Source organism: Nymphaea colorata, chromosome 10, assembly GCF_008831285.2.
Source record: "Nymphaea colorata isolate Beijing-Zhang1983 chromosome 10, ASM883128v2, whole genome shotgun sequence".
NCBI lineage: Eukaryota > Viridiplantae > Streptophyta > Magnoliopsida > Nymphaeales > Nymphaeaceae > Nymphaea > Nymphaea colorata.
Window position 1 is genome coordinate 6,724,009 of NC_045147.1, and position 19,212 is coordinate 6,743,220.

Here is a 19,212-nt window from a genome sequence, read left to right on the forward strand (position 1 = left end):
GATATTGAGTTTAGGGGAGGTGATCAGGTTAGAAACATTGCCTTTTAAGAGGGACATGAGTCCACTCGTACGGATGTTGTAAGCAATAGTCTGGTATTCATTCCTGCCATTGTTCCATCAACATATTCAGAAGAAGACAATGATGTCGATCTCCCTACTGAAGAACAAACTCAACAATCTCAAGAAAATCAAGTAGAGGTGCCACTGAGGAAATCCACTAGAGGGATGAGAAATACAATTTCAAATGATTTTGTCTATTTTCAAGAACATGATGTTGATATGGGCTTAATGGAAGATGATCCTATTAACTTCCAGCAAGCAATAAAGAGTTCTAAATCTCATAAGTGGATAGATGCCATGAATGAGGAAATAAAGTCCATGATGGATAATGACGTATCGGACATTGTTCCATTGCCTGAAGGTGTGAAACCCATTGGTTGTAAATGAATATTTTAAAACCAAGAGGAATTCATTAGGTAACATCGAAAAGTATAAGGCACGTCTTGTCACAAAAGGCTTTACTCAAAAGGAATGCATTGGTTATACAGAGACTTTCTCTCCAGTTTCATTGAAAGACTCTTTCAGGACTATAATGGCACTTGTGGCTCATTTTGGCTTAGAGCTGCATTAGATGGATGTAAAGACAACGCTTCTAAATAGAGACATTGATGAAACGATATATATGGTGCAACCAGAAAACTTTGTTTTAGGGGATGCAAATAAAATAGTCTGCAAACTCAATAAATCTATCTATGGGCTAAAGCAAGCTTCCCGTCAGTAATATTATAAATTTCATTAACTTATAGTTTCATTTGGCTTTGAGACTAATATGGTTGATGAATGTGTATACCGAAAGTTCATTGGGGGTAAATTTATCTTTCTAGTTTTATATGTCGATGATATATTGCTGGCAAGTAATGATGTGGGCACATTGCATGAAACTAAGAAATTTTTGTCAACAAAGTTTGACATGAAGGATTTTGGTGATGCATCTTTTGTATTGGGGATCCAAATATTTCAAGATCACTCTCAGGATATTCTTGGATTATCACAAAAGGCCTACATTGATATGGTGCTTCAACGATATGACATGAAAGATTGTAAACCAGGAGATACACCAGTTGCTAGAGGAGACAAGTTTAGTCTCAAACAGTGCCCTAAAAGTGAAATCAAATATAAGGAAATGGAAAGGATTCCCTATTCGTTTGTTGTGGGAAGCCTTATGTATGCTCAGGTTTGTACTCGTCTGGATATTGCATTTATTTTTGGAACGTTAAGCAGATACTTAAGTAATCCAGGTATGAATCATTGGAAAGTAGCCAAAAGGGTATTGAGGTACTTATATAGAACAACAAATTTTATGCTCACGTACAAGAAGTCAGATCAGTTGGAAATCATTGGGTATTTGGATTCTGATTTTGCTGGGAGCCAAGACAGTCATAAGTCCACTTCAGGCTATGTATTTCTGTTGGCTGGAGGAGCTATATCTTGGAAAAGTGTCAAACAGACACTTGTAGCTACTTCAACCGTGGCAGCATAATTCATAGCATGTTACGAGGCATCTAATCATGCTTTATGGTTGCAGAATTTTGTCACGGGACTGCGCATTATGAATGGTGTAGAAAGACCACTAAGGTTATTGTGTGACAATAATTCAACAGTCATGTACTCTAATAACAGCCGCAGTTTGTCAAAGTCGAAGGACATCGACATTAAGTTTTTGGCTGTTAAAGAGATGATACAGAATGGTCAGGTGTCTTTAGAGCATATTTGGACAAACTCTATGATTGCAGATCCGCTTACCAAGGGTTTAACACCTAAGGTCTTTCATGAACATGTTGTTCATATGGGGGTGTTACCTTTGGATGATGTGCTGGTTTAGTGGGAGTTTGTATTTTGTTTGCTTTTATGTATGGACACATATTCAGTTTTCTACAGAATACAGTTTAAAGTTCTTTGGTTCCATTCTGTGTCTGTTTTTTGATCTACATAAGGTTTTAAAGATGGACCAGTTGAGAATAGGTATGTTGTAATCACATTACATGTACTTCTCATGTTATATATCCATATCAGATCTATGTCATGTCATTGATTATGTTAACATTTGTGATCATTAAAGGTTAGCTAATTTTAATATAGCAAAAGCCGCTTTGGTTTTGTGTTGATATGATCATGGATGAGATTGGTGAAAATGATGTTTAATAAGATAGCAGTTATGAGCTCCTAAGGTTTTATGTAATGTCTGAATGTATAAAGACATATTTGGCCCAAGTGGGACATTGTAAGGATCATTTGGTGGGCCGGCATATGTTTATGAGGAATTTCAGACATTATGGTTGTCTTAATGTAAATATCCTCTTAAGTGATTGCATTTTGGGATATTACGTCATTTTATATGGTATGAGATAATTTTGTAGTGTATAGATACCTGTACGTAATTACGGACTCTTTGATGGGTTGAATCCGTAATTGCCCATAATATAAAATGGTAGTGGTCCCTATGGTCGTGCAACGGTTGCTTGAAACATTGGTTTCTAGGGTTGTCTCTTCCCCATCTGAGAGAGACTGCATGTGCTCCGCACAGACTCTGAAAGATCCTACTACGATCTACCGTCTGTGCACTTCACATGGATTCAGGTACGCTTCCGCTACACTTAAGGTTTTGTTTCAATTATTTAACATGAACATGATCCTATTTAGGGCATATCGTTTTTTGTATATGCATGAGGGAAATCTCCCATCATGATCAAGACTCCATGAGTAGGTCCTATGAGCAAACAAGTGAAGAAGCCCACGATGAATGCGATGATGACTATGAGGGTCAGTCCGATGACTCTCACCACTCGAGCCATGGAAACACTTGGGCTAAAATGAAAGTGCAATATTACTTTAATAGCTACTCCTCATTGAGGGATACAAACTAGAGTAGACAAGATCCTTATCCCAGTGAGGTTCGGCCAGTCATAGACAAGAACTGTCAGCCCAAGCTAATCAAGTTTCCAAAAAGCCTGCAAAAAGCCCCAAGTGGCGATCTGAGGCAAATAGCAAGAAGACCCAGCAGTAGACGGTAGAAACCTGCACATACCCTTCAAACTCAGTTCACCAAAGGTGCCAATAAGGGCTGTAGTGTTTCACAAAACAAAATCAAGAAGCCTAAACGGATGGAAGGACAATCTCTTGCCAAGAACAAGAAGCGTAATTTCCTTATGGCCTTTGGAGACGATATAACTCTTGACCAGCCAGAGTTCAAGGAAGCTTGGGGTACCTTTAACCAAGGCTACAAGGGGCTGGAATGGCACAAGATGACTGATCCAATGGATGACCTGATGTCTTCAAGGACTCCCAAAGAAAAGCATCACCACAATCCTGCAATAGGTGGTGTAGGTGGGCAATCAAAGGGAAGACGTAGAGAATCTTCTACCGACGGACATGCCAAAGAGACACAAGTCTATCCAAAATCGTTAAAAGCCAAGAAACCAAAACCCGAGCATGAGTTTGAAGAGGGCACCTCGCAGCAAGTGGTAGAAGAGCCACGAGGTAGTCAGAAGAGGACTGCAAATGGCAGGCCACCCCGGGCAACCATCGGCGCCAAAACAGGCTATTGTATTTCTAAATTCAAGATAAAAAAGCCTAAGGCATACCAGCAGGTATATGCGGATAAAGGAGCCTACAAGGCTGAACGGCGACCTAATGAGAAGTTTCTAATTGGTTGCGTCACTCAACTATTATCAATATTAGCTGTCCCAAGACCGGCTATACCAAGTAAACAGCCCGAACTAAGGAAAAAAGGTGGCCAACAAGTCGGCAATCTTGAGTCATTGCCCAATAAAGAGCTAAGTGGGGAAAGCATGACAAGCCATCAAGACCTAGTCAAAATGGGGACAAGATTAGAAAGTGAAGGCAATCCTGAACCGCAACAAGGAAGGGAGCCAGATCGCACCCTTCAGGATAAGGCACATCCTAAGGAGGGTGGCTGCAGCCAGTCCAAAAAGAGACCCGCTCTAAAAGCTTGAGGGAAAATTTTCAAAGACAAGCGATTAAGGAGTTTACCGATAACTCTCTCAAGATGAAAGGCATAAACCCCATGGATAAAAAGAAACAAAATGATGTGTTGACCAAGAGATCCAAGATACCAAGGCTATTTCCAACACCTTGGATAGAGCCTGAACTCATAGCCCTAAAAGAAATACTACTGGCAACTCTCAAGACAGCCGAAGGGTACCTTGCAAAAAGAGAAAGGCCACCTAGGGGGACGATAGTAGAGCTACCCCACTATGCCACCCCGGAATACAAAGCAAAGCTTAAGGAGGGTGGCTATGACAAGTGTAAAGAGTGGTACAAACCCCCGGTCATGAGCCCAAGGACAGATCTCTGAATCCTAACAGCTCATATACTTAGTGGTATCACCCCTGAAATAGAAACTGTGCTCAGCCAAGAACAAGAAGGGCAAGATCCAAGGCTGAAAAGGTCACAGCAAACACATGGCTGTGAGGATAGATGTGCAGCGAAAGCGTGGGCAAAAATAGAAGACAAAAAGCCCCATTGGTTACCCCTCGAGGCCCAAAGTGAGGCTCGAGCAAATACTCAGGTATGGCAGACCCACGACAGAGGTAAAAGACAAAACCAGCTAGACTGCCCTGAAGTTTTCCAACAGCCGTTAGAACAACAAAGGTCATTGCTAAAGCAGTTACCCCGTGATTATGGACCAAGACCGATGCCTTATAGCCAAGAAATGGCCGGAGGTAGCACTACAAGGATCATAACACAAGGATATTCTAAAGGTCCAAGGCTAGGGTTCCTTCAACATAAGACCTTGTTGGAATTTCTACCTCGTGACTATGGACCAAATCCAACACAGGACGATCAAGCAATGATAAGAGGCAAACCAACAAAGGTCATAACACAAGTCTATCACAAAGAGCAAAGACGAATATGTCCTCAAGGGAAGACCTCCTTGGAATTTTTTGCCTAGAGACTATGGGCCCGAATGTAGGTGCAACAACCTTAGAGAGAGTAAAGTGGAAAATCTGATCACCCTAGGACATAACCTCGCTCAAGCTTGGGGGCAAGCTCATTTTAAGGAGGGTGGTTCTGATGCGAGCCTAAATCTATCCCAGCTGAGATGGCCGAGGGAGAGGCTGAGGCCAGGCCAAAGGCTTGTAACAAAGGCGTAAGCCTAGGCAAGGCAGGCCGAAAGTTGGCTGCCGATCAAGAACTGTCAAGGCCAAAGGAAAATCTGGCCCATCGTGCGGCCGTGGAAGGGCGCCAGCCGAAGAAAAGAAGCGCCGATGTGGCCGACAAGGTCAAAGCATACTTGGCCAAGATGGGACGAGCTTGTAGGAGTCACGCCAAGATGGAGATGTTGGTCGTGAGCAGCCAGGAACCTAAGGATAATATCTCCCAAGGCTCAAGGAGACCGAATGTAGTGACAGAAGGATTCGAGCTTAGGATGGTTAACAGAGTACTTGGAGGTGCTACAGTGGGCGGAGCACCGAACGACCAAGTATGGGCTGAGTAGAGACAAACTTGAAGATGGGCACGGCACAGAGAAAGGACCTAGATCCAGTAGAGGTAAAGTCGAACCTAGTGTCGTGTCTAAACCCAGGTCAAATGGAGAAGTCTAGGCCCGAACCTAGACAAGTTACCCCTCGGGCGCACAAAGCCCGAGTCTTTATCGAACCATGAGGCATCTCGTCTTGATTTCCCTTTATGCACTTTGCTTATGTTGAGTCATTTTTTATGTTTAGTCTTTAGTGTCTCGGTTCATTCCTAGAACCGGTTCTTTGTAAGCTATATAAGCTCGTTTGTAAGTTGTTTTCCAGAATGCTGAATATGAATTAAGAAAGTTTGGAACGAGTGTTTCTCCTTCCCCGTGTGGGAACCCATCTTCTTCCTCTTGCCCCTTCATGGTGGCGACCGGAAATTCCCAACAAATCAGCCTGTGGTTCTGGCCAATTTGAGAAAAGGTTTGGCTTCGATCCTTCGAGGTCACCGGAATCCTCCTTGGGCGACTTCAGCCTACGCGCAATTTTCCCCGACCAGCGTGCTCCTTCTTCACGATGCAATCTTCCTCATACCCAGAGGAGGACTAGAGGCCGGCTTAGAGAAAACTAGCGGAAATCGGCTAGTACCACCGGTGGAGAAGACCAGTCGAGAGGCTGGACTAGTACCCTCGGGCGAGAAGACCACCTAGTAGCTGGTTAGTACTTGAGCATCGACTCCGGCTGCAAGAGATGAGGTAGGTGCCATTAAATCTCCTGGCTCCTTCCCTACTCGAGCAGAGCAAAGGACATATTGAAATCGTCCCTAGTAGGCCTCATAATCTCTGCCAAAAACAGAGAGAGAGATCACCGGAAAGGAGGATAGACGTCGGTTCTTCTTTGAGAGATATGCCAGAACCCATAGGTAGACGGCCAGTCGGGTTCTTGTGAATTAATCGGTGGAATTGCTTGAAAAACCTGTTCACGGCAGCAGCAATCTATCTCAAATTGAATCGTGAAATTGTTGTCGCAAGAGGAGAGCAAATCCCCCTTCAGTCGATCCCAAAATCGAGCAAAATTGTCTCATGGCTTATAGGAATCAAATCATCATTTGGGTAGAAGGTTCGAAGGAATCTGAAGCAACCTAGGGCGAAATTCACTCTCTCATTGGTTCAGTTAGGTCTCCCAGGCCTCAACATCATTCTGGCCAAATCTCAGCTCAATCGGACTACAGGAGGTTGAGAAATCGCATCTGCCGGAATCCTCATTTCAGGCATTGTTAAACCGATAGAACATGCGGAAGTTTCAGGTGAACGCAGCAGCAACCTGTAGCAGACGGCCAGATCTCTACTACATCCCGGCCAATTTTCAGGGGAATCCAAACTCCCACGGCAAAGAATGAGCTCTCGGTCGGAAATCAGTCACGAGCGTTGAAATTCTGATCGCTGCACTCTTTCCAGCAGAAACTCGATCGGCTCCACTCTTTTCCGCTAGTCCCCATTGTGCCCATGGTAGAATTAATTTCATATTAAAGTTAGATTTAATTATCAAGGGCATCTTTTAGTTCCTCTCATAAAAGTAGTAGCATCACTTTCAACATCTTTATTTAAACCGTCAATTTTTGCAGTGTAGCTGTTATAAAGTTCTTGCATTGTACTTCTTACTAATGTCATATGTTCTTCTTTTTCTTCTATTTGACAAAAAGTCTTTGAAAAGACAAAGTCTGTTAAACTTAACTTTATCCTTGGACCTAGTATCGAAGCAATAGCCATCAATATGTTGTAGGAACTCCAATACTTATCAAATTTTTCCTTCATTTTGAATGCCATTCTCTTCATAAAGCTAGACCCATTTGTAACTCCTTGTAATAATTATTGAACCCCCCAAATTTCTAAGAAAAATAGGTTTGTTGTAGGATACTTCGACCCTGAAAAAAGAATAGAAACATTATAAAATGCTTGAAGAAAAGAACATATTTTTGTACTCTCCCATTCTTCTGCATCCAACAACCAAGTAAAACCAACATCTTCCATAACATATCTATCAAAAACATGTCTGTACATAAGTGCAACTTCCAATATCAAGTAAGTAGAATTTCATCTAGTTGGAACATCTAGCACCAACTTCTTTTGACCATGCATTTCAAATTCATCTACTATAACCTGAAAGTTGTAAAGTCTTGATGGGGAACATTTTATGTATTTGACAGCTTCTCTGATCTTACCAAGTTCATCTCTAATTGCAAACAAACCATCTTGCACCATTAGATTTAAGTTATGTGCACAACAACGGACATGAAAAAATTTACCGCCTTGGTATAGACTTATACCACTTTCTCTAAAATTTCTTTCAATGTTCTTACAAGAACATCATTAGAAGAAGCATTATCAACCATAATTGAGATGATCTTCTTTTTTATTTTCCATTCTTGAATATTTTTAGCAATCACATTTGCTAGATTCTTCCCTGTATGAGGTGGTTCGACTTGGCTAAAACCAATTATACGCTTTTGAAGTGTCCAAGAATGATCTATGAAGTGAGCTGTAATGGAAATATACCCAATTTGTTGGTTAGACGTCCACATATCTGTTGTCAAAGTAATGGAAGGAACTCCTTTAAAATATTCCTTCAACTTCTTTTTTTCGACTTCATATAATTTTGTGACATCTCTTTTCACTGTTGTCCTTGAAATGAATACCCAATTTGGAAAAGCAAGCTTCATTAAAAATCTAAACCAGCAATGTTCAACCATATTGAATGCATACTCATGACAAATTACCATCTTTGCTATTATTATCTCTCTTATCTTTTCAGGATCAAGTTTGGAACCCTTACTCATTGCTTCCTTTGTAAGGCCTGAAACTTCACTAATCCCAAAGCTCAAAGTATTTTGCCTCAAACTACTAGGATGCATAAGACACTTATATCTTTTCATCGATGATGTACTCCCTCCTGAACTTATAACAAATGTTGTTTTACAATACTTGCATCTACCTTTTTTGACACCACCCACAATTACTTCTTCAAAATCATTCCAAACTGAAGAAGTTCTTGCCCTTTGTCTTTTCAGACCACCCACAGTTACATTCTCATTTTCAACAAACCTTGTATTAGTAGGATCTAAACTGTCATGAGTTATAGATTGTTGTGTAGAGCTTCCTACATTACGTGGTTCTGTTGAACATGCTCCTGAACTGCATAGTACTTGTTTGTCTTTACTAATAATATTTTCTCTCGGTGAAGACATTCTTCTTCTGTAGATAAAAGGACTAATCTGTAATACAATAATTACCTAAAGTTATACAGTGCATTTCTTAAATTTACAATGCTTCTTTCATAAAAACAAATTAAAATAAGAAGGAATTAAAGACATGCAACCAACAACAATGGGGAGACCTACAAATAGATGGTTTTCCATGCTCAAACTTGACAAGCCAGGTTTGAGGTCGGCATATTCACATGCATTTTGATTTTCCTTGATAAATATACCCAACAACTAGGGTAATATGATACTAGAGAAGAACAAAAAGGATAGAGAAAACATGCAAGACAAGATAGGAAATAAAATCTGAGCTTGTTAACAATAATTCTAAAGCAAACGTGTTTTTTATTTCTAAAGTAAACTCATGGTGTGAACTCTTTGAAATTTATTTCTGCTATTGGAAAATGCAAACCACACGACACAGGTCAGTAAACTGGCTTTTCCTGTGAAAATATCAACAGAGGGTGTTTCCTTCTCTATAAATTAAGTGGATGCTTGCCATCCTTAACTCCTCACACTCTCTCTCTCTCTCTTTATATATATATATATATATATATATATATATATGAATACAAAACATGTAGGGCTTCAATCGTATCTTATATGATCTATTTACCATGTTAGTAGTTTACTAGGGAAGTTTTACAAAACGTGTTTTGTCTATCATTAAGTTACTTGTGTCATTTGATTTTTTCACTACTGAAAGCCTTAAACATTCATATTTAGGCAAAAATAGACAACACTGAGCTTAATATTTTTTCCACTGAGTAATAAGAGATGATGTTATTAAGCAATATACAACCATATCTCACAAGCAAAAGTATGTAGCACTTCTACATTTCAAAGAGGTCTGGAGTTGGACCAATGAAGCATAAATTTTCTAGACTCTGTCTCGCCGAAAAATAAAGAACAATTTAACAGTTTAAATGTCATGCTTTTTCAAGAAGGCACACATGATCATCCTCTGACAGTTTTATTTTAAAAGGCTCACAAGTCACAACCCCTAACCCTAAGCTGGATGATTGTAATGTTTCTTTATCAGTCTCAAACTCATGTCCTTTCCCCCTCTCTAAACCAAGAACTTTTCCCAGAACTGTCCCTCCACACAACCACAAATGGCTGCTCCCTCTATTTAATACTCAAGAGTACCAGAATTTAGTTGCAGAGACAGCTTCAGAGCTATGTAATCAAATGCATTAAGCAAGCCAAAACCAGTAAAAAGAAGAAACATAAATGACAAGGAATGGTATGGCAAAACTAGCTACATCAGTCTTACGGCTGTCTGTTCTTCCTTTGGGCATTATATTGTTTAGAATCGTGCTTCTTGCTACCTTTCCCCTTCTCTCGCTGCTGCTGCCTCACAGCCTCAGAGGCGTCCCTCTCGCTCTTGCTGGACTCCTGCTCCCGCCTTCACGCCAGTTACCCCTTCAGCCTTTCTTTATTCTTCCCCTTGGTTGTTCTTCTTCTTCCTCCTCCTCCCAACTGATTTTGCCCAAATGCCGCCAGAAATCATTGCTGCTGCTTGCTGCCTTCTCTTACCACTGTTGCCTCAGACGCCATCAATGCTTGCATTTCATATCCAGTACGTTTTCATTCCTTCCTTTATATCATATGTGTGGAGGCTTAAGCATGTCCAAGTTGAGGCTTCTTCATAGCAGTGGTTTTAATGATTTTTTAACCTTGAATTGTGTAGAATATGATGAACTATTCTCCCTTCGAGCTGCTAACACAATTCAAGGTTAAAAAATCATTAAAACCACTGCTATGAAGAAGCCTCAACTTGGACATGCTTAAGCCTCCACACATATGATATAAAGGAAGGAATGAAAACGTACTGGATATGAAATGCAAGCGTTGATGGCGTCTGAGGCAACAGTGGTAAGAGAAGGCAGCAAGCAGCAGCAATGATTTCTGGTGGCATTTGGGCAAAATCAGTTGGGAGGAGGAGGAAGAAGAAGAACAACCAAGGGGAAGAATAAAGAAAGGCTGAAGGGGTAACTGGCGTGAAGGCGGGAGCAGGAGTCCAGCAAGAGCGAGAGGGACGCCTCTGAGGCTGTGAGGCAGCAGCAGCGAGAGAAGGGGAAAGGTAGCAAGAAGCACGATTCTAAACAATATAATGCCCAAAGGAAGAACAGACAGCCGTAAGAAAATCTACAAATCCACCAAAAAATCTCAAAAGATCGACACTACAATAAAAACATTTTACTTGGTTCCTAGCGTGAAGGGAGCAGGTGCGTCGCAGCGTTTGAGGCAGCAGTAGCGAGAGAGGGCAGCAACGGCGGTCCAGCAGAAGCGGCGAGAGCAGCAGTCCAGCAGAAGAGAGAAAGCAAACGGCAAGAGAGGGCAGCAACTGTGGTCCAGACTCCAGCGGAAGTGGTGAGAGCAGCAGTCCAGCGGAAGAGAGAGAGCAGACGGTGGTCCAGCGGAAGCGGTGAGAGAGGGCAGCAACGGCTGTCCAGCGGCAGCGGAAGGGGTGAGACCGTGAGAGGCTGAGAGCAGCAGTCCAGCAGAAGAGAGAGAGCAGACGGTGAGTGAGTGAAGACCGAATGGTGCTTGGCGCGCGGAATGAAAAAATTTTAACCCTAAACCGGTGAACCGGTTCCTCGAACCAGTTCACCGGTTCAATTCAATTGATTTATTTTATACCGAGTTGATTCGAGTTTAAACGAGTCGAGTTCTTGCAACTCAAACTCGACTCGTTTATTGACTCGAGTTTAACTTTAAGCTCGAACTCGAATCATTTATAAATGAGTCAAGCTCGAGCCGAGCTTTGTCAAGCGAGTACGAGTCGAGCCTGAGTTGGCTCGACTCGTTGTGCATCCCTACTTAACACACACCAATACATAAGGTGTTGGTGACCTGAGCTAAGACCCCCAAGCAATTCCAAAATCTTTTGAATGCCATCAAGCTGATAGCTTGATGCCGCATTGTATCATCACAAAATAATTGATTGACCATTGATCCAGCCTAACAACACTATCATGAAAATTATTACATATAAAATTAGGATAGTGGATTTGTCTAAAAGACATTTACAAGTTGATTCTAACCAATCAACCATCCATTTAACAAAAGTAATTCCTAGAACAACTTCCCAGTTTTGTCCACTTCTTATGGTTGTTTAGAAGTCACACATGCTTGACTGAATCATCTTCAAAACAAACAATTTGGTTTCCTATTTATTTCAACCAGTCCATTACTTTGCTTGGTTCATCCCATGTTTTCTTGACTAGTACTGCAAACTAGGGCTGCAAATGTTTTGAATCTCGTATGCCCTTCTCAGTTTTACTGAGCCAAACAAGAGCAGCGAATGTGGAAAATGGAGATGTCCACACATAGTTTCCTGCTTTTCTAGGAATTCACTTCTCCGAAATCTAATGATTCATTTTCCACTTTAAGGTCCAGCTTACTCAAATCCTATATGTTATTATAGTTTAGAACACCCCCCCCCCAGCTTTCCCTCCCTGTTATGCTTTGGGTTGCTCTGTTTTACCATGTTATCACCTTGTTTAGAAGAAACATTCTTCATGAGAAACCTCCAGATGAAAAGTTGGTCTACATTTAGGTATAGTGGTCAATACTCTTGTTGAGGTTGCAGAGTAATCTAAATATGTAACTAAAATATTAAATTAAGTAGACTTATTCATTTATTAGTATCCCAATAAACTTAATGATTATTAGTGTAAAATAAAGCTAATGAACCTTACTCTAAAATAAAGTTGAGGTTCTTGAAATCGTTAAGCCTTGAATGTTAGTTGTGAAGGATCAAGATAAAGAGTTATTCTAGAAGTTGGAAAGGAAACAACAAATAAAATCCAGTCATTGTTCTGTTTAGAAAGAACAAAAAAATGTTTTACAAACTCTCGGCTTCTTGTAGTCCCTTGTAGGCACAGGCTTTTATTATAATTATCCACAACACCGAGTTACAACAGATATTATCCCTTCTACTTTGAAGTAATTCATTAATTTCCATCTTCAAGTTTGTACTCAGCTACCATGTGATTGAAGGGTTTTATCTTTTGTTTTAGTTATGTAATGAGGAAGAGTGGATACCTCAAACTCTAGTTTATCTATGCCATTGTTGAGTGCTTTAGCCTTTTCTATTGCCTTGTCTTTTTCATCCTCCCAGACATCTTCATACAAAAGACACAAATGTGGTATGTAGGCTCTAATCAATGCACCAATAATTTTAGAAGATGTTACATGTTTCATAAGTAGTGAACATAGAGAGTTTCTTAAATACTTTGATTATCGCAGGCACTTTTCTTATTGAAAGCACATAGAAAGGATTTCAGCCACGTTACAGAAACAGAAAAGGATTCTACATAGTTTTAGACATAAGCTTTAAGAATACATGGACTTTATTGCACAAGGACAATGTGAAATTAGGACAATGAAAAAGTGCTTATCATGGTCTATCGTCTATGGGACATGACCTTTCAACTCTAATGTTTTTGCCAAAAAAACTCATGTTTGTTTAGTTTGATTTACATATACGCTACAAAACCTATAGGAACTTCATTTGTATGCACATAGCTGTAGAGTCTTGAAACATGTATTAGGTATTAGAGCATTTAAGAGTCTACTGGATATGCAGTTAATTGCTTAGTTAACAATTTAGTTTAAAGAAGGAGGTGTTGACCGCAAAAGACTAGATAAGCATCAACGACCAAGGTAGATGGTAATAGTGGCCACCCCAAACACGGACAACGTTTAGTCTATTTTACCCTACATTTTTTAGATGGAAAATATTTAGCAACCTAACCATCTGATAAGTAAAACTACAAAACTATCCAAATTGGCTCAAACAATGAAAGTACAAGTTCTTTACCAAATGGATATGAATATGAGCAGGCCTTTCTTAGGCCTAATGTGAAAAGGCAATTTAGAAAACAATTAGTTATGACTAGTAGTTGGGGCTAGGAGAATTGGCATTTAGTAGTATGAAGAGTCTTGCATACACCTAATAATAAAAAAAAAAAAGAGAAAGGAAAGAAATCAATAAAAAATTGAGGCAATTAAAAGTAAAGTGTTGTGCTAGTTAATAAAATCTTGAAAGCATTAACATATGCATGCACAATTCTTCAGTTAGCGAATTGTAGTTGCATGCTTATTCTATTTTATCTCAATGCATGACCCAAAGAAAATAACATAATACCCAAGAAATTGGCGTTACACTGAAGCGAGCCTCAATGCTATTAAGATGGAGCCAAAGAAAAAGGCAGGCCCAAAAGTGCTTTTTCCCTTCCTGTTTATTGTTTATGCCTACTTCAACACTATTCCTTTTGAAAAGCTTGTCAGCTTAAATGATTGATGACATCCATGACTTATAAATTGTGGTGGCCTTAGAGCATCTCCATTGAATGATAAATGATGGTCTAGGGTAACTTGTAAGTATTCTTTTTAATTTTACTATTCTTTTGTCTGTATTGATCTCTAGTCTTTATCTAATTAGTGGAATTCTAGTCAAATACAACAACAATTTCTGTTTCCTATTTTAGATCTACTAGCTTATCATACTTAAGGAGCATAAGATTTTTCCATCTTGCTTCTCATTGATTTCCTAAGATATGACAGATGGAGTGAATGAACATAAACATATTATAACAAAGATCTTGGAAAAAATGAATATACATATATATAAAGAATAAGACTTTGCAAAAAAGACCATGCATGTAGACCGGGGTTGGTGACCTGTGGATCACCAGAGGAATGCAAGGATAGACAGAGTCATAGATAAATATATAAATAGACTTATGGGGAGGGAAAATCTTTAGAGGACTCATGTCCATATATAATTAGCACGTTGAAGAGGAAGAGGAGGAGGAAGAAGAAAATATTTTTTTTCTTCTTTTTCTTCTCCATTGTTGCTTATTACCTATCTTGGATTCGTTTATGATAATTTTTTTTGGCTAGCAACATCTATTCTTTATCATGTGAATGTTTTAGAGTGCAAATTTTGATAGAAATTCACTATGTATGTGCGGGAGATATTCAGGGCTTGTTATGATATCCATGACTTGTTTCCTAATTCACAAATTTTTATATTAATGAGTTTTTTTTTACCAGTTGGATATTATATCTTAAAGAGAAGTGATTGTCGCAGATGAGAGATCGAAGTTGGATACAAAAAGAAAAGTAACTATTCATTTATTTTACTACAATATATGAATTTTTTATTGATTTCAAGATTTGTTATAAATATTATTTTTTTTTTTCAAAACAAGCCATGAACATGTAAAGGTAGTTGAAGTTTTCATCAATTTTGTCACGACAAACAGTGTGGCAGTCAATGGAAAAATAAAATGTCCATGTATAAGGTGCAACAATTGTTTATATCAATCAATAAGAGATGCTTTTAATCTCATGGTATGGTTTGGACTTGTTCAAAACTTTATACATTGACATTATCATTGTGAGTTGGTGTTGCGATATCAAAGTGAGCATGATGAGATTGTAGAAGGTGAGGAAGATAGCATGGATGAGTTGATTAGAGATGCATTTAGAGTACATTTAGAAGATATGACTAAGGAAGATGTACATGCAGATGACAACATGGAAGATGAAGGTTTACAAAATAATGAATATACAAGTATGCTAAATGATGTTAAACACGAACTATATCCTAGATGTAAGAAATTGTAGACATTGTTTTTTACATTCAGTTATATTACATAAAATGTTTGTGTGATAGAACAATAAATCATTTGATATGATATTAGGGTTATTAGAAGAAGCGTTTCCTAAAGGCATGCAAATACCAGTCATTTTATGAAATGAAAAAACTTGTTCGAGCATTGGGTATGGCCTATGAAAAGATAAATGCATGTCCTCACAGTTGTATGCTGTTTTGGAAAGAATCTGATATTTGTGGTGCTTCAAGATTGATAGAAAATGTAGAACAAAGAAATAATAGTTTTAATGAAACTACAAATAAACCTAGAAAATTTGCTGCTCAAACATTGCATCACTTTCTATTAATACCAAGGCTTCAGAGGTTGTATCTATCTTCAACAATTGCTTCAAAAATGAGATGGCATACTAAAGGATGTGTTAAAGATGGTATACTATGACATCCTACTGGTTCATTACCTTGGAAGTCTTTCAATGAATTACATCCGTTAGCTACTTCTAATAAATGTCTATTTTTCTTTCAGACATGCCATTTTGTTGAGGTGTGTCAACACAAATCGTTTGATGTTGTATGCCATGCTTGTCTAAGAAGATTTTAAAAGTAGAATTTTAAACTCAATACCATGTTCAGACCTGAAGCATTTTATTTTGTGATTATATTGAACTTCAACTATCTTATAAAAAGTTTGAAAGAGAGATAGTACTTTTGATTTATTTTTTCATGAAATAAACCCAAGTGGATCTAGAAAAACCATCAATAAACATAACATAGTATCTAAATCTATCTGATGAATCTAAAAACACAGGCCCCAAATGAGATCAAAAGGTTGTTCACTATAGAATCTGATAAAGAGAAATTCAGTCTGGTCATTCTAATAAACTTGCAAATATCACATGCATGATTATCAAAATAATGCTTGGGAAATAAATAATTTAAAATCTAAGAAGACAGATGTCCCATCCGTTGTTGCCAATCTCTCCCTCATTCAAGGTAGTCACATTCAAGGCTTGGTCAAGAGCTTTTAATTTGGTAGAGTCCATTAACTAGGGATCCCTCACCAATCATCATCTGAGCCTTCTAATCCTAAAATACAATGTTAATAGCAAAAAAACCACAATGCAGTCCAATTCTTTGGTAATTTTGGCTACCAAAAATAGGTCAGACTTAAGTTCAGGTGTTATAAGGACCTCACTAGTATAATTTTTGTTAAAGAAATTCAATCCTCCTTTTCCTTTGACAGCAATGGGTGCACCGTTGGCTGCAGCAACTGGTCCAATGCCGTCAATAGAATGAAGGGAATTGAGATGAGCAAACCGATTAGCCATATGATTAGTGGCTCCTGAATCGACTATCCAATGAGTGCAACAATTAAAAAAAGTAGTGTAGGCCATACCTTTAGCTTGATCAGAAGTGTTGATGGAGATACCTGCAGTCTTTTCTACTTGGAGACCCTTTATCATTTTACCAAAAGCCTCCAAAGTGATAGGATTGTCTGACTAAGAGGCCATAAGGCTGGTCTGATTGTTCTCCTTTTTAATAGTCCCTTTCGAAATGGTCTTGGTGGCATGATTCATCCCTTCCTCAGGTTTTCCATCAAGGAACCAGCAAGTTTCACGTGAGTGGCCAATTATTTTTACAATGAGTGCACTTAGGTTTTCTGCCCTCATCACGTTTGGCCCTGAAGTTCCTGCCATCAGTACCTTGAATGTTCATAGCAAAGGCCACCTTTTCATCGTTAGATACTTCTTGACTGTTGTAGTCGAGAGTGCCCATAGCTTTTCAACTGACTCTTCTCACATAAGAAGAGCACAAACTGAACTTAGTCATGTGCTATGAGAATTTGACTACGCAGATTCTAATAGTCATTGGGAAGCACAGCAAGAATCTCAAAATTGCGCTCTTGCTCATGTTGCTTCTTGGCTTTAGCAAGATCAGTAGTCAAAGGAGCATGAACATCCATCTCCTCCCAAATTCCTTGAAGGTATCAATATATTCACTAATAGGAATAGTCCCTTTCTTTAAACTTCCTTTAATTTGAGATAACTAGTACATACAAGCAGTATTATATTGCTCACCACAAAGGTCTTTGGTGGCTTGCCATACCTTCTCTGTGGTGTCTAAAAAATTAAAACAAGATGTTATATTGGGCTTCATCGAATTGATGAGCCAAGACACAATGGTGTCATTGGTTGATCGCCACTCACCATATTTCGGATCATTGAGAGGTGGTCTCTTTGTGGTACCATCAATGTACCCGAGTTCAGATTAAGGAATCGGGTGACTGCCTTATACCAACGTAAATAATCGAGGGCATCAGGCAGGGTGTTGGTAATCTTAAGATGGGGGTTACCTTGCTCGTGTATGAGAAGCTTGTGCAATGATCCATCACTACTTTGTATGATGGTGTGTTGTTCATTGTCGTGTCTTGCTCCCCCTCCTGCTCCATAAGTTCCTACTGCTTAGAATTGATTTACTGCCTCAGGATGAATGTTTACTGCTCAGATACCATGTTTGATTGAGCTAGAAACAGAGTACGAGCGGAACAAGGTGAGAGAGAGAGAGGACAATTTTATGAGGTTCAGCTATTAGATGCCTACATTCACAAACAGAGTGATTGATCTTTTCTTGATTCTTTTCGGTAGAATTACAATGCGTTCTCTTCTATATACAATAGAGGCTAAAGGCGTAAAGCCAAAGAAGAGTACAACAGTTGCCTAGAATAAAGAGAACATTTGTTCAACGTTCAAAAGCTTATTGATGCTCCTTCCTTATTCATTCAATTAATGAATAAGGCAATCAATCTCTCAACAGCCATTTTATATTTTTATCATCACCGCCTACTAGCTCGTGCTCTTTCCAGCCACTACCCGATGGTTGACCTTCCATGCTATTCCCGGTTCATGCTCTCACCCCTACTTTTCTTCTTCTCTCCCTTCTTCTTGCCGTCTTATTCCTCCTCAGTTTCTTTTTCTTCCATTCTTCCCCAAGCCACATGCTACCTCCATTTTTCCTCTTCGTCTTCCACCCGCACCCTGACCACCATGTCCTCATCCTTCTCTTCTTCCTTTACTGGCCTCTCCCCATTTTTCTCCTTTGTTTTTTCCTTTGCACCAGTCATAGCAAAAGAATTCCCCAGCATTCGATGACCATCTCTTACATCATAATCCACAGTGGCATCGACCAGCCTCTGCTGTTTGATCAGCCACCGTCTGCTCCAATGATTACGCGACTACATCCCCTCGCCATCGCCTCCATCGCCAATCACTTGAGAAGCATTTCCATGACTCTTGTCCATCATTTTTCAGATGAGGTGTTGTCGCGAAGAGGGCTAGTTGCTGAACACCTTCCATTGGAAACTAGTGTACTGCTATCGCCAGCAACTCTCAGAATAGATAACACTTGCACTATGCAAAAATTGACATGACCCAGCATAGCCAGTTGGGGGACTCTGTATGTTTGTCAATGAAGGCAATGCACTCAGCAGAGAGTTAGACTGGCATTTCCAATATGCAGTAGCAATAGACTTTAGATGCTTGTTGTGCCCAAAGGTAGACCTTCCAAGAGTTGTAAGAAAGTAGAAATAGGAAATACGAGAACTTTTGATTGTTCAATTCCTCTCAACAATGAAACTTCATAGTGAATGCAGCCTACATATAATTCCTCTACTGATTAAGAAATGTAAAAACAGATAAATTCATGATAAAAAGGTCCGCAAAACATGTGACATCCACATATAGATACCTACATGTATATTCAACATACACTATTGTAAACTAACTAGCAAGTGCTTGAGAACATGCTTCAATGGGCAACCACACCTACTTCTAAATATTTTA